General features: G+C 52.9%; 1 protein-coding gene across 2 annotated transcripts in view; it reads left to right on the top strand.

Annotated features, from left to right (window-relative positions):
• The first annotated feature begins 40 nt into the window (after nt 1–40).
• AHRR (aryl-hydrocarbon receptor repressor) overlaps nt 41–15,039 on the top strand; it is a 93,802-nt gene continuing 78,803 nt past the window's right edge. Inside the window, exon 1 of one of the 2 annotated variants that reach the window (XM_045443564.1) lies at nt 41–2,606. The gene's annotated coding sequence lies outside the window, so the exon portion shown is untranslated. Of the gene's footprint in view, nt 2,607–10,992; nt 11,117–15,039 lie in introns of those variants that run through there. The other variant, XM_045443554.1, reaches the window with a different exon arrangement.

Raw genomic sequence — 15,039 nt, 5'->3', positions numbered from 1 at the left:
CCAAGGAGACCACTGTCCTCTGTGACAGGAGTTAGTTTAAATTTCATAAAACTTCTTTGGACATAGAAATCCAAATTTGGTCTGGAAGCGTGTGGGTTTCTGTCACTTACAGTGATTCAGTCCTGCCCTGCGAGGATCTGTTACTGTGGTTTTTGAACATGAAAGCGGGGTGCAGACAGCTGGGATGGTCGCCCACGTCACCTGCTGTCGGCACACGGCCATTCCCGGGGGGGCCCTCATCCTGCGCCTGTCAGAGTCCTCGGAGCCTGCTTTCTGCCCCTTCCCTGTAAGTGTGCTGCCCCAAGCCAGAATTTGGGGTGGGGGTTGTGAAGACATTCAGGTGGGCAGTAGTGATTTATAAATGGGTCTGGGACATCAGAAGTTGGTGTCCCACAGGGGTATGTTGGGGGCTCGTGTTGGTTGAGAGGGGGCCCTTTTTGGGTTTATCTGTGGCCCCAGATTGCAGAGGTCAGAACACCACTGACCACAATATGTGGGGTTGGGCTAAAGAATCTCTGGGGCTCACAGACTGGCCTTGTGAGCTCAGGGTGGGTAGCAGGGTCTTTGGGATTTCTACCACTTTCCATGTTGGGTGCCTCTCCGGACATCAACGTGCTCATGGTGCAGCACCAGCACACGACCCCAGGTTCTGTTTCAGTCAGCTCGGTCCTCTGACCCCAAACTCCTGACTCCAAGAGGCTTTCAGACCCATGGCCCACACATCAGGTGTTCTCTCTCTGGGTTCTCGTAGACATCTTGGACTCCGTGTCTCCCAGCTAATAAACCCTCTGCCCTCACTCCCCAGCCACGGGGTAACCTCTGCTGCCTGCCTGCCTGCCTCCCCTCCCCACACCGTGGTCCTAAGACGTGCCTTATTTCTTCCTTGCCCCAGGCCTTCAAAGACCCCGGGCTTGGAGTGAGGGTGGCCTGTGTGGCTGTGTCTCAGCCTCACTGTGCTCTGTCCTGTGCACGTGGGAGCCCCTGTGCTCCACACGTTAGCTTTGCCCGTCCACCCGCGTCACCCCCTTCCCTGCACCTGGACCCCCCTCGATCTGGCCTTGGTGAGGCACCTGCCCCCAGGACACAGGTGGTATTTAAGCTTCATGGAGGCCAGACAGCAGACCCCGAGAGGCCTGTTCTCTCACTCTGTTCTCAGCCACAGGGGGAACTGTAAATGTGTCATGAGTTCTGTACCCCCGATTCAGGGAAGGGAAAGAAAGGTATGCAGAATTTTACAAAGAAAAGGTCTCATTGAGGATGGGTAAGGGTCTCCTCTTCCATCGGTGCAAAGAAGGGCTGTTGCGCCAATGCAAATAGTGTGGGGAAGACAGACAGTGCATGGTACAGATGCACAGGTGTGTGCTACTCGGGTATGGTGCGGATATCGTGTTTGGCGCAGATGTACTCAGGTGTGATACAGGTAAATTCAGGTGCGTGGTACAGAAGCACTCGTCTGCGGTACAGACGCTCTCAGGTGTGTGCTATAGATGCTCTCAGGTGTTTGGCCCGATGGACTCAGTCACGTGTGCGGTACAGAAACAGATGTGGCCCCAGCCCTCCCAGTGGGAGGCAAGGGTTTGGTCAGCGGAGGCACATTGAGGAGTGGGCAGTTTGGGAGGTGGTGGTCACCGGGGACTTGGGTGGCCAGTCAAGGCTTTGGTGCGTGGTGGGTGGTGGTGGGTATGTGGCTGTGTTTCCAGAAGGCCTAGAGGCAGTGGGGCTTAAGGGGCCGGAGGGTCTGCTGGGGAGTCCAGGCTACTTGAAGGGAGCAGATGGTTCTGAGGGCCCCAGCCCTGCCCAGGCCGCCCCATCAGGGTGTGCAGAAACTCCCTTCGATGCGCTGCACCCACATGGTTCCCTGCACGGGGAGCCAAACCCAGCTCCGAGAGCCGTCATTCGGCCACACGGGGGCAGTGCAGTCACGCCAGGCAGGGACGCCTGCCCTGGATGCCTCGGCCAGAGCATGACCCGTCGCGTGCCCAAGGACACGCCAGCACAGAATTAACAGAAGCAGCAGAGAAACTGGAGTGAGTGGGCTTAAGGTCTGAGGGCAGCAACACCTGTCCTGGAAAGTTGTGAACAAAGACTTAGGCAGCTTTTCACTTACCACTTTGCTTAAGCTGTGCCCTGGGTCCACTTAGACCTGGGTGTGTGGGATGGGCAGGCAGAGCTCCCCTGGGGAAGACGGCCTCCGTGAGGCCAGGTCAGCTGCCGCAGCCACCCGCAATACCTGATCACTTGTCCTCTGTCCCGATGTGCCCTCCTCCCTCACCTCCCATGCCTTATTCCCTGTCCCCAGCCTGCACTCCCCCGTTCCCCCTTCCCTGGGCCCTTGATCACCTACTCTCACGTACTCCCTCTCTTGCCATTTGAATGGTGTGTTGATGACCCAGCTCTTGACTTGACTTACAGGAAGACGAAGAACCTGCTGGAGACACAGGATTCTCAGCCAGCTTTAGCCTTGGGCTCTTTGTGAAGAAAATAATCCCGGAATGGTCAGAAAGGCCTGACTTGTGGCCACAGCTATGGTCACACTAAAGTTAACCTAGCCAACTGGGAGAGCCACTTGTGTCAGTCCAGAGGAGCCTGGTCGAGGAGGAAAGCAGGTGGGGGCCTGGGGACAGAGGAGGGCCTCCTCAGGGTGGGTGAGGATTGAGGCCCCTCCTGGGGAGGGGAGGGGCTGCAGGCGAGCAGATGCGCCCTCCCTCCTGCGTTGCTGAGCAGTCCCCGTGGATCCTTCTGTCACCTGAACCCCTCAGGTCCCCCAGGCAGGGGGGCTGTCCTGCTGGGCAGCGTGGGCCCCCCTCATCCCTCACCCTCACATCACCCGACAGAGGTGGGCCCAGGAGTAACCTGGGGTCCACAGCTTCTCCATAGCATTACTCACGGTTGCACATGTGAGTAGGTGTGTGTAAGTGCGTGTATGTGATTGGCCAGTGTCTGACGCCCACTAGAGTAGAGGCTCCAGGTGTCTGGCCCGTGTCTGCCTCTAAAGCTGGACCATACATACCTGGTGGGTAAATGGGTAAAGCTGGGGATTCTTCCCTCTTGTGTGTATATGTGTTAAAATATATATAGCAACAAAACTTACATTTTTACAGTTTTAAGAGTACAGTTCAGTGGCATTAAGTACATTCACAGTGCTGTGCAGCCATCACTCCCATCCGTCTCCAGAACTTCTCTTTCCAAACTGAAACTTTGTCCCCATTAAACCCTAACTCCCAGCCCTGGCACCCACCATGTTACTCCACATCTATGGATTTGACTCCTCTTGGGACCTCATCTCAGTGGCAGTATTTGTCTTTTTGTGCTTGGCTTATTTAACTGAGCATCATAACCACATCATAGGTGTCAGAATTCCCTTTCTAGGCTGAATAATATTCTAGTGTTATCATGGAAATGGAATGGAAACCCCACATTTTGCGCACCCATTCATGTGTTGATGGACAGGTTTGTTTCCACGTTTTGGTGGTTGAATTATGAACATTGGTACACAGCTCTCTCTTAAGGTCACTGCTTTCAGTTCTTCGTCAGACGTCTGGTTATGTACCCAGAATGGTAGATTACATGGTAATTCTGTGTGGACTTGTCTGAGGAACTTCCGTACCATTTTTTATAGCAGCTACCCGTTTTCACATTCTTCCCAGTAGTGCACAAGGTTCTCATTTCTCCACGTCCTCGCCAAGAGTTGTTAATTTTTGCTAATAGTCACCCCAATGGGTGTGAGGTGACATCCCCTCTTGGTTTCCACTTGCATTTCCCTAACGATCAGTGATGTGGAGCATCTTTTCATGTGCTATCGGCTGTTCATTTGTCTTTGGAGAAATGTCAGTGTCATGAGGCTTTTCTCCTGTTTTCTTCTAAATGTTTTCTCGCTTATTTCAAATCTTAGATTGATTTTGAAATAGATGTATGGAGTTAGGTAAGGGTCTAACTTTTTTTTTTTTTTTTTTTTTTTTTTTTTTTTGCATGTGCCTATCCATTTTCCTTACCACCATTTGCTGGCAAGACTGTCCTTCCCCATTTAATGGTCTTTGCACCCTTGTCAAACCTCATTGACCATGTATATGAGGGTTAATTTCTCTGTACTCTATTCTTCCATTTGTCTATACTTATCTCTTCATTGATAAAAATTGGAGACAGAGGGGGCCCATAATTTGGCCAAGGTCACATGATAAGTGGTGGTCAGGCTTCAGTTTGGACAGAGGGCACCCTAGACCACGCTCTCTCATGCATGGACATGGGGAGTGCGGAGGGCACATCTGACCCTGTCCATCCTTCCCACCAGATGACACTACAGGCCAGCCAGACCGGGCTTCACCTTGTTTAAAAAAGGATCATTTCTGCTCACAATTCAGAGGGTTTTAAGATAGCAAAGTTCCTCTTGAAATTGCCTTCAAACAATACAAAGAACCAGAGAGGGAAACAAAGCTTCAGGGTCTGATGGTGCGGGAGACTCCTGGCCCCAAGTTCCAGGGAGAAGCTCCTCGTTCCTACAGATTGCAGGATGGTACAGGAGGGCAGTGCCAGTGAAGGGGAGTGGGGCGTAGGCAGGGGGACAGGGGAAGGCTTCCTGCAGGGCAAGCCCCTCTGTCCCAGGGCAGGAAGTCAGAGAAACTCACCACTTGAGAACATGTCTAATTAGGGCAGAGCCTCACTCTTGTAGGAAGCAAAGAAAGTTCACTTGACATTTGTAAAAGAAGCAACTCAGGAACCAGAAGAAACATCTTAGAACCCAATTTACAGCGAGTATCTGAGAGATGACCAAAGATACTGCATCCATTTAAAAAAGAACTATAAGCTTGGTTTGCAAACATAATTCGTTCTGGAAACATGCTTGTAATCCAAAACACTTGTATATCAAAGCAAATTTCCTCGTGAGAAATAATGGAAACTCAGATGATTTGTTCCACAACCCCAAAGCATTCATAGAAAAATGATCACAATACTGTAATATACAAAATAATAAAGAAAATACAAAATAGAAAAGTAAACTAACACTTACCTTTGAAAATCTTCGTGGCTGGTGTGAGGGAAACGAGAGAGGAGGGTTATTGGGAGGACTACCTCCACTCTCACTAATGGGATCCCTATCTGTTGGCTCGGTGGAATCCTTTTCTTTTCGTGCACCTTTAACAAGGAACCTATCCAATGACACTTGCTTCTGCCTCCTTTTGAGGATTTCGCGGAAATGTGACATTGCATTGTTAAACAGATTCATTGCTCGCACTGCTACAGCCTTGTTCGCGTGGTGCTTTTCTACAAAATTTTGCACTGTTTCCCGCATTTTACACATCTCCTTGATCTCATTTGAAGCGAGGGATTCCTCAGCCTTTTTCTCCTCCTCCCCTGCAGACGAGATCTCCCCCATAACCTCTAGCTCTTGCTCGCGATGCAGATTCATCAGTTCGTTGGTGGTCGGCTCCTGGCCACGCTCCTCCGCCAGTTCCTGAATGTCGTCCTCATTCACCTCCAGTCCCCTGGTCTTCCCCAAGGACACAGTTTCATCGACAACTGGCGGCTGCTGTTCATGAGCAAGCCCCTCTAAGTCAGGTCCAAGAATGCACCCAGGCCACGGGTTTCTCCAAGCAGAACTGAGGGTTCTCTCAGTGCCCCCATCCAAGCTTTATCGATGATCTTGAGGCAGTTCACAGTGTGGAAATGATTTTTCCAAAACTCTCGGACGGTGAGGGTTTGTTCCTTCAGTCACATGAAGCATCGCTGAATAGTGCTTTGGTGTAAAGCCTTTTAAAGTTTGAAATGACTTGCTGATCCACGGGCTGGAGGACTGGAGTGGTGTTGGGAGGAAGGAATTTGACCTTAATGAACTCAAATTCCTCCAGTAAGTTGTCCTCAAAGCCTGGAGGCTGAGCTGCGGCATTACCCATAACCCGCAAGGCTTTGGGTGGTAGATTCTTTTCCTTTTTTTTTTTAATTTTATTTTTTATTTTTTAAAATTTACATCCAAATTAGTTAGCATATGGTGCAACAATGATTTGAGTAGATTCCTTAGTGCCCCTTACCCATTTATACCATCCCCCCCCACGACCCCTCCAGTAACCCTGTTTGTTCTCCATATTTAGAGTCTCTTCTGTTTTGTCCCCCTCCCTGTTTTTATATTATTTTTGTTTCCCTTCTCTTATGTTCATGTGTTTTTTCTCTTAAAGTCCTCATATGAGGGAAGTCATATGATTTTTGTCTTTCTCTGATTAATTTCACTTAGCCTAATACCCTCCAGTTCCATCCACGTGGTTGCAAATGGCAAGATTTCATTCTTTTTTTTTAAATTTTTTAATGTTTATTTATTTTTGAAAGAGAGCAAGAGAGAGTGGGGGAGGGGTAGTGAGAGAGGGAGGCACAGAATCCGAAGCAGGCTCCAGGCTCTGAGCTGTCAGCACAGAGCCCAATGCGGGGCTCGAACTCACGAACTGCAAGGTCATGACCTGAGCCAAAGTCGGACGCTCAACCGACTGACCCACCCAGGCGCCCCAAGATTTCATTCTTTTTGATTGCCAAGCAGTACTCCACTGTGTATATATACCACATCTTTATCCATTCACCCATCGATGGACATTTGGGCTCTTTCCACACTTTGGCTATTGTCGATAGTGCTGCTATAAACATGGGGGTGCATGTGTCCCTTCAAAACAGCACACCTGTATCCCATGGATAAATGCCTAGTAGTGCAATTGCTGGGTCATAGGGTAGTTCTATTTTTAGTTTTTTGAGGGACCTCCGTACTTACTGTTTTCCAGAGTGGCTGTACCAGCTTGCATTCCCAGGTAGATTCTTTTCTAAAAGGTATTTCTTCACTGCCGGACCAAAGACCTCGTTGATCCACTCAATGAGCAAGATACATGTGTCCCAAGCCTTGCTGTTGGACCCACACATGACATTTAACTGGCTCTTCTGCACCTTGCATTTCCTGAAGGCTCGTAGATTCTCGGAATGATACACGAGCGGGGCTTGACTTTGAAATCCCCACTTGCACTAGTACAAAACAAGAGGGTGAGACGGTCTTTCATGGGCCTGTGACCGGGCACTGCATTGTCTTCTTCTGTAATGTACATCCTCTTTGGTATCTCTTGCCAAAACAGCCCCGTCGCATCACAGTTAAAAACTTGCTCCGGCAGGTAACACTCAGAAGCCATGAGCTTCTGGAACTCGGTAGCAAACACCTCCGCTGCCTTAGCATCTGAACTCGTAGCCTCTCTGTGCCCCACAACACTATGGATGCCACTTCTCTTAAAGTTATCAAACCATCCCCTGCTTGCTTTGAAGCCGCCTTCGTTTTCTGTTGACGTACCTGGCAGTTTACTTACGAGGTCGGTGTACAAGGCCTTTGCCTTCTCGCAGATAAAGTTCTCGTTCAGTGTCACCTGCTGGTCGCTTCTCATTTACCCAAACCATAAACAACTTTTCTACATCTTCCAGAACATGTGGCCGTTGCTTTGGTGTTCTCGTAACTCCTTTTGCTGCATTTGGCTCCCTTATTTGTTCTTTCTTCTTTAGTATCGTGCCAATGGTCAATGTAGACTTCTTAAAAATCTTGCAGTTTCAGCCAATCACATACCTCGTTCGTATGTCTTGATTTCCTTCTTCCACTGTAATCCTCTCCCACCGCCTTTCTTTTCAGCCTTTCCCTGCTTGGGGCCATTGTGTATGTTCACACAGATGTTGACTACAGCATTAATAACCTCCTGTCATAGACTGCATGTAATGGAACTGGCAATGAGGCAGCAGAGGAGAGGGTCTATGTCTGCAGGCAGCCTGACCTAGAATGAAGCAAAGCATTCCTAGGCTCACTCTTGTCTGGAAAAGCAAAGGACTGTCCACGGGTGCTTTGAAGTGGCAAAAATACACCAGTGCCGGTTGTGGGCAGCTTCCAATGTTCTGCAAAATCACTGATTTCTGCCAAACACTGTGGCCTGAGACTGCACATGGGAGACAGGCATCCACAATCCCGTTGAGAAAGGGAGGGAACAATGGGCTCGGCTGTGATGTGACGTTCGGGGTCACGTACTACTCGTATCTGAAGACTTGTTCGTTTATCAAGTTAAAACTTACTAGATATGTTTGTTCTTCTTGCAGAACACTTACAGAATAAGTTACTTGCAATCCAAAGTTTTACTGAAATTCTATAAGAAAGAAAACAAAATGAGAAATCTTAGAGGTTAAAAATAGACTATCTGGAAGGGAAAAGGCTGGAGAACAGGAAAAAAAAAAAAAAAAAAAAAACAACTAGGGAAGAAAATTTCAAAACAAAAATGGGGCCATTTTCCAGAACTAAAGGAGGTAGGGCTACTTTGGAAGGACACTCCAGATGGACAAGGCCATGCTTAAGAGCATCAGAGCCCAGGGACAAGGAGACCCTTACTGTCTCAGAGGAGGACAGGTGACCCTGAGACTTGAAGGGACTGGCCACGCGGCAGGGACAGCACAAGGGAAGGTTGTGTCCACTTTGAATTCTGCTACTTGCTGTAAAGACAAAGTTTTCAAGACCTTTTCCTCCCGCGTTCCTTTAACTAGGACACTCCTAGAAGACACGTTCCAGGAAGCTGAGTGAACAGACCAAGAGGAAGGGCTGGAATTTGGGAAATAACTGGCATGAGGACAAGTCGAAGGGAGCCAGGATGAGGGGTGATGGCAGAGCTGCCCACGTGGAGTGTGATCCGACTCGCGGACTCTGCGAAAGGCGCATTTTCAGAGCTGCTGAAGGATGTGGAGGACAGTTGCTTCAAAGAAAACCAAGCAAATGAGTCATGTTCAGTTAGGGCTGGGGGGGTTGGGAGTGGGGAGAGGCTGTACAAGAAAGGAAATAAATTACAGTAAATATGTCAGGAAATAAACTGTGGTAAATTGGCCCTCTTCTCCCCTCCCCCGTCCTCTTCTCTGTCCCCATAGTGGGTGGTTCTCAGCTCTGGGGCTGCAGCCAGGTACAAGGTGGATGAGAGTTCCTGCACCTTCCCCCAAATCCCAATGCCAGGTGGTGAGGGACACAGGGGTGGCTTCTGCCTCTAGAAGTGACTTGGCACTGAGGGAAGTGAGGCCAGGCCGGGACGAGCTGGGAAGAGCCTCGCAGCAGAGGGAATAGCACCTGTGAAGGCCGATGGGGGAAGGCCGATGATGCAGGCAAGGTGATTGGCAGAGCCTGGCTGGTCTTTGCTGTGGGCTCTTCACAAGTGTGGACTGCTTGGGAGTGGGTGGCTTATGCCCATCAAGGGCAGTCTCCGGGGAGGAGGGGGAGCTGAACACTGGTTTTCCTCTGCACCGGGGGCTGTGCAGCATCACCAGTGCTGGTCCCGTCCTGGGAAGTGGCAGCGAGGTGTTCCTCATGGTGTGGGAACAGCGAGGCTAAAAGGGAGCCCTGGGGGTGTGGAGCTGCCGTCTTCCCAGGTTGGGGAGTGCCAGCTCTTACTACAAAGGTCCAAACTGGGAGAGGGTCCCGCAATTGGCCTGGACCCACCTGACTTCTGCCAAGATGTGCCCTCCCCCTCCCCGGAAATCATACACATGCGTACTTATTGAACAACAACCAAAAAAAAAAAAAAAAAAAAAGTACTACATGCTTCCTGCAAAAATGTTCAGGAATTGTAGAAATTAAAAGAAAATTACAGTTCACCTGTAACCTCAGTTTTTCTCTGTGCACAATGCACATTACAAATGTTGGATCAAAGTGCAACTACTGCGTTTAGCTACTTAGAAACACAATATATCGCAATAGAGCTGCAAGTTTACCTGTCACCCGCGGTAATTTCAGGTGTGCACCAGGAAAGGAGCGGGGAGAGCAGACGGACAGTGGTGGCCTTGGTATGGAGTGGGTCTTCTGAGGGCCCAGGAACAGGCTGCTCCCCTGCGGGTATCTGGAGAAGAGCATTTCTGCGAGGGGACAGCGAAGGCACGGGTTCTGAGGCTCACGTTCAGAGCACAGCAGCGAGTCTACGAAGGAAAGGACTTCGGGAGCGTGTGGAGAGTTGGGATTTCGCTCAGAGCCTGGTGGGGCCTAGAGAAATACCTTTGGCTGCAGCTGTGGGGCTGGACGGGGAGCCTCTACTGGACTAGATGGGGCGAAGCCCCGTGGGGCTGGGGTGAGGGGTGGGTCCTGGAGACCACCCAGGGACTAGACTTGGGATGGGGGTGGGGCGATCCCACGGCGGGCCAGGTGAGGACAGTGGCGTCGGAGCGCGCTGGGGTCTCTGGTGTCCCCTCAGACGCTGGGCAGAGACCACAGGATGTGAGGCCGGGCTCCTGGGGGGTGTGGGGGTGGTGCAAAGTCAGGACGCCTGGTGGAGCAGCGGAGGGGGCCACAGACCTTCAGGGTGGAAGAGAAGGAGCCGCCCGCCCGCCCGTGGCCCAGGGAGGAGGGGGAGGGGGGGATACGCGCCTGCAGAGTGGGGGTGAGCTGAGCAGGGCCCCAGCCTGGTGGGTTCTGGACTGGGACATCCGCAAACGACCTGGCCGTTCGTTCCTGGAAAGTTCAGGGCGAACGTATTATGTTAATATTTTATAGTTTGTAAAACTTAAAAAAAAAAAATGTTTATTGATTTTAAGAGCGAGAGAGAGAGAGAGGGAGAGAATCCAATCAGCGTGGAGTCCATGCCCGGCTCAAACGCCCCAGCTTTGGGACGGTGACCTGAGCTGAAATCCCGAGTCCCACACTTGCCCCACCCAGCCGCCCAGGCGCCCCTACAGTTCATAAAACTTTTTAGTCCTTTTGATTCTTCGCGATTACCGCAGGACCGAGGCCGCAGGAGAGGGGAGGGCAGGGGAGGGGAGCCTGGGCCCCCCTTCTCTGCAGCGCAGGTGCCGGCTCTGCCTCCGAGGGAGCAGGTGGGTGGGGACGCGTGACTGGGGGCGGTGAGTAGAGTCTGGGGCTCCCGCGGGGAGCACAGGGGCCTCGAAGGGCACAGGGCACCCCCGAGCGGACCGAGTCCTGGACAGACCTCGGGGACGTGATGCGCGCGCGCGCCCCCTGCCGCCTCCCGGGTCCGCTGGGCCGCGGGGCGGGGCGGGGCGGCTCGCGTGCCGGGGTGGGGCCGTCCTTCCGCAGCCGCGGCCGCTGTGGGTCCCCGAGATGCGAGCGCCGGCAGCCGCGCCACCAGAGCTCCCGGCCCGGGTAAGTGCGCAGGGGCGCGCCGCGCTGGCCCCGCTGGCCCCGCTCTGCCCTCCTGCCGCCCCATCCTCGCCGCCGTGGGCCGTGGGGTCCGACCGGCCACTTCTTAACTGAAAATGGAAACGGGACGTTTGAGGGAAGCCGACCCTCTGCCCCTGCTCGTGGCCCCTGCTCGTGGCCCCTCGGTCCCCCCGCCCCCGCAAGCTGTGGATCGAAGCTCCTGCCTGTGACCCACCGCCTTGGGGCCGGGTGGGGGGCTAATTGCCCTTTGCTCTCGGTCCAGTTTCTTTCAGTAGCTCTTTTGGGCAGATGCTGGCAGGGGGCTTCGCCCTGCCCCCCCCCCCCAGCCCTCCCAGGGCGGCGACCTGCCCCCCCCCCCAACCCTCCCCAGGGCGGCGAGTGGAGGAGGCCGGAGGTGGGGGTCCTTGGAGCTGGGGCGGCGCAGCTTGACGCCCTCCTTCCGGGCGGGAGCACCAGCTTTGGTGCTCACACTTGGGAAGAGCGGAAGGGCCCGTGTTCCAGGAATTTGCTCGGTTTCGGTTAGCAGCACCAAGAAAGGTTTTTTTCCCAAAAGTCTTAATTCGAGTGGTCAAAAATCCCAGACTGTGGGCCCAGCACAGACCATCAGGGACCTCCCGACCCTGTTGTTCCCACTGTGACTCCAGTTGGGCAAGGGGCCACCCTCAGGGGCAGGTGACGGGTCAGGGTCGGAGGTCAGAGGCCTTGGGCAGCTCTGTTCTTGGGTCCTCTGTGTCCAGGGGCTGGGGCTGGAGGCATCTTCCCCCTTTGGAATTGCCCAGTGGGCCTTCAGCTTTGGCTGCCCCAGGTAGCTCATGGGGGGGGGGGGGGGAAGCCCCTACTTACGCGTGGCCTCTGTTTGACCAGCCGTAGCTAGTCCTTGAGGGGCTTGATGCAAAAGGGGGTGCTTAAGTGTGTGGCTGGGACATCTGTCCCCAAGCTCTGGATCCTTGACAGTTGTGTACCCGGCCTTTTCTTGGCCTGGTCAGCAGCCTGACTCACTGAGGGCAGTCTTCAGACAGCCTCTGGTAGAGGCCGGCCCCTAAGCCTGGACAGCCTCCACCCAACGTCCGCCATTAGGGATCATGTCTGGCTTCTGCAGGCTCCCGGATGGGAGCCCTGTCATGGTGGCGCTCTTAGCACCCACCATTAAGAGGAGACCCTGTGCTGATGTGCAGGCTGTCTCCACTCCTGGCGGGGGGCTAGCAGGCAGAGCAGCCCGGCATGGGAGGCTGTGTCGTCAGCAGCGGCCCAGCAGCGGCCTGTGGCTGGCACTCACCTCCTTTGTGATGAGGACTTTGCTGGTAACTGCTGGAGTTTGGACTCAGACCTCCTGGTGCAGTTCAGCAGCACTGCGTGCCTGTGGAAAGATGGCTGGGGACACACACCCAGACGGGGGTGATGGGGCACCACTGCATGGGGAGGGGTTTTAATTTTGGGACAGCCATTGCTTTTACCATAAGAGAAGAATTCTCATAAAAGCTCAGGTTTCTCCAAAGAAACCCACAGTCAGCTCAGAGCTTAGCAGCAATGGAAGGTCCACAAACCACCGTATTAGGCCCAGCTCCCACCCGCGGGTTCCCCTGTGGTGCCCAGGCTTCTGGCCACCTCCCACCCCAGCAATGACCATGGTTGCAGAAAAGACCCTGGTCCAGGCCAACCGCAGGCCACAAGGAGCCCAGTGTGGAGGGTCTCCTGCCTGCCCCCTCCCCTGCTTACTGACAAGGCGTCTGTCACCTGCATCTGAGGCAGAGAGACCTGTGTCTTGCCTCAGAGGGGCATTTCTTCAAGGAGTTTGGTCCTATCCCAAGCAGGCTTCATCTTTTTGAGGAGAGGGCACGTATTTAGTAAAATGGAGCAACCTACTGCCATACTATCCACTTCCTATATGTTGGGTTCCTAGGGCAGAAACCTCAGCACGGATGGAACCCCAAACTGTGGTTTTTCCAGCGAGTTCTGTGGGGGGTGGTGTCAATGGGCCGACTCCTTTAATTTCTTCCACACAAACCCCAATGGGGGTGGTGCCTGGAGACTTTTGTCTGCCCTTGGTTGTTGCTTTTTGCCGTAACCTGTGTTTTGGGGGTCATTCTGAATGCTGAGGTGGAGACATGGAGGGAGAATGTGGCTTCGTGGGGCAGGCAGGCAGTGTGCGGGACGGGGCCTGGATCCTGTCCCAGCTTCTGCTTTGGGGAAGAGGGCTGTGGGTGAAGGATAACTAGGGGGTCAGTGCCACCCCCCATAGGAGTGTCCCTGGCCCCCTCCTCATCTTCTCTGTCGTCTCCTCCACCCCCCACACCATCCCTGCTCCTGGCTTGGGGCTCATTTGAGGAATGGTGATGCTGGGGATGGGGTCTCCTTCACCTTTTTAAAAAAAAATTTTTTTAATGTTTTTATTTATTTTTTTGAGACAGAGGGAGACAGAGCATGAGCAGGGGAGGGGCAGAGAGAGAGGGAGACACAGAGTCGGAAGCAGGCTCCAGGCTCTGAGCTGTCAGCACAGAGCCCGACGCGGGGCTCGAACTCACGGAGAGTGAGATCATGATCTGAGCTGAAGTCGGACGCTCAACCGACTGAGCCACCCAGGCGCCCCGGTTCTCCTTCACCTTTGGCTTCACGGGTGGCTGTGTGGGCTGTTGAGTGCTTGGCCCCTCTCGGGGTGCAAGGAAACATCTCTGACCTTTTGTCCCCCTAAGCTGGGGCCAGGCCTGGGATGATCACCTTGCACTCTGGCCTCCGGCCACTGAAGGCCCGACCTGGCTTCCCAGAGAAGTGCACGCATGGTGGCCGTGGCACAGGGTGAGGCTGAGAAGGCCAAAGCATCCGTCCATCCGTTTGTGTTGAAGCCTGCAGCCGCCAGGCCGCATCCTTGCACACGCTCCAGAGCGCTCCTGTGCTTGCCCACTTCATCCCTGGCAGCCCAGAAATGTCCATCTGTCCCCCAGGGCCCTGCAGCTCCCACCCATTGTCCGCTCCCTCTGTGCAGAACACCCTCAGACATTTTCAGTGTGCTCTATCCACTTCTCCACTCTGAAAACTCCACCTGTATTTGCATATAGATTTGTGTTGTGCTTTTCGTTGAGGTAAAACTCGCATAACCCAAAAGTAACCATTTAAAAATGTATTGTTCAGTGTATTTATTTAGCATATCGCCGAAGTTGGGCGCCTACCACCTCTGTCTGCTTCCAAAACGTTTTCTTCACCCCAAGTTAAACTCTGCACCCATTAAACAGTCATTCCCCATTCCTTCCTCCCAGCCCTGGCAATCAGGGCTCTACTTCCTGTCTGTGGGTTTGCCTGTTGTGGACATTCCTTACATATGGAACCAATACGTGACCCTTTGTGTCGGTCTTCTCTCGAGTAGCTTCATGGCTCATTTGTGTGGCGGTGCGCGTCAGAACCCCATTCCTTTATGTGGCTGTGTGCGTAGACCACACTTCGTTTATCTGTTCATCAGTTGGTGGGCTTTGGGTGGTTTACACCTTTTGGCTATTTGTGAATAATGAAGCTATGAGCGTTTGTGTGCCGGATTTTGTTTCAATGTGTGTTTTCAATCCTCTGGAACTTATACCTAGGAGTGGAGCTTGCTGGGGTGTGTGGTACCCCTGACTCTTCGGGGAACTGCACGCTAGTTCCCACGGCAGCTGTACCATTTTCCATTGGCAGAAGCAGCCACGGCGTCCCAGTCGCTCCGCGTCCTCACCAACACTTGCCATTTTCCCTTTGTTTTGTTGGTAGCCATCCTAGTGGGGAGTGAGATGCTGTCTCCTTGTGGCTTTGATGACATTTCCCTCGTGACTAATGATGTGGAGCATCTTTTCATGTGTTTGTTGCCATTTGTCTGTTTTCTTTGGAGAAATGTCTGTTCAAGTCCTTTGCCCATTTTTAATTGTACTGTTTGTCTTTTTGTT

This window comes from Leopardus geoffroyi, chromosome A1 (genome assembly GCF_018350155.1).
Source record: "Leopardus geoffroyi isolate Oge1 chromosome A1, O.geoffroyi_Oge1_pat1.0, whole genome shotgun sequence".
NCBI lineage: Eukaryota > Metazoa > Chordata > Mammalia > Carnivora > Felidae > Leopardus > Leopardus geoffroyi.
Note: the sequence above shows the minus strand (reverse complement) of the source record. Positions and strands in the feature narration are given on the sequence as shown.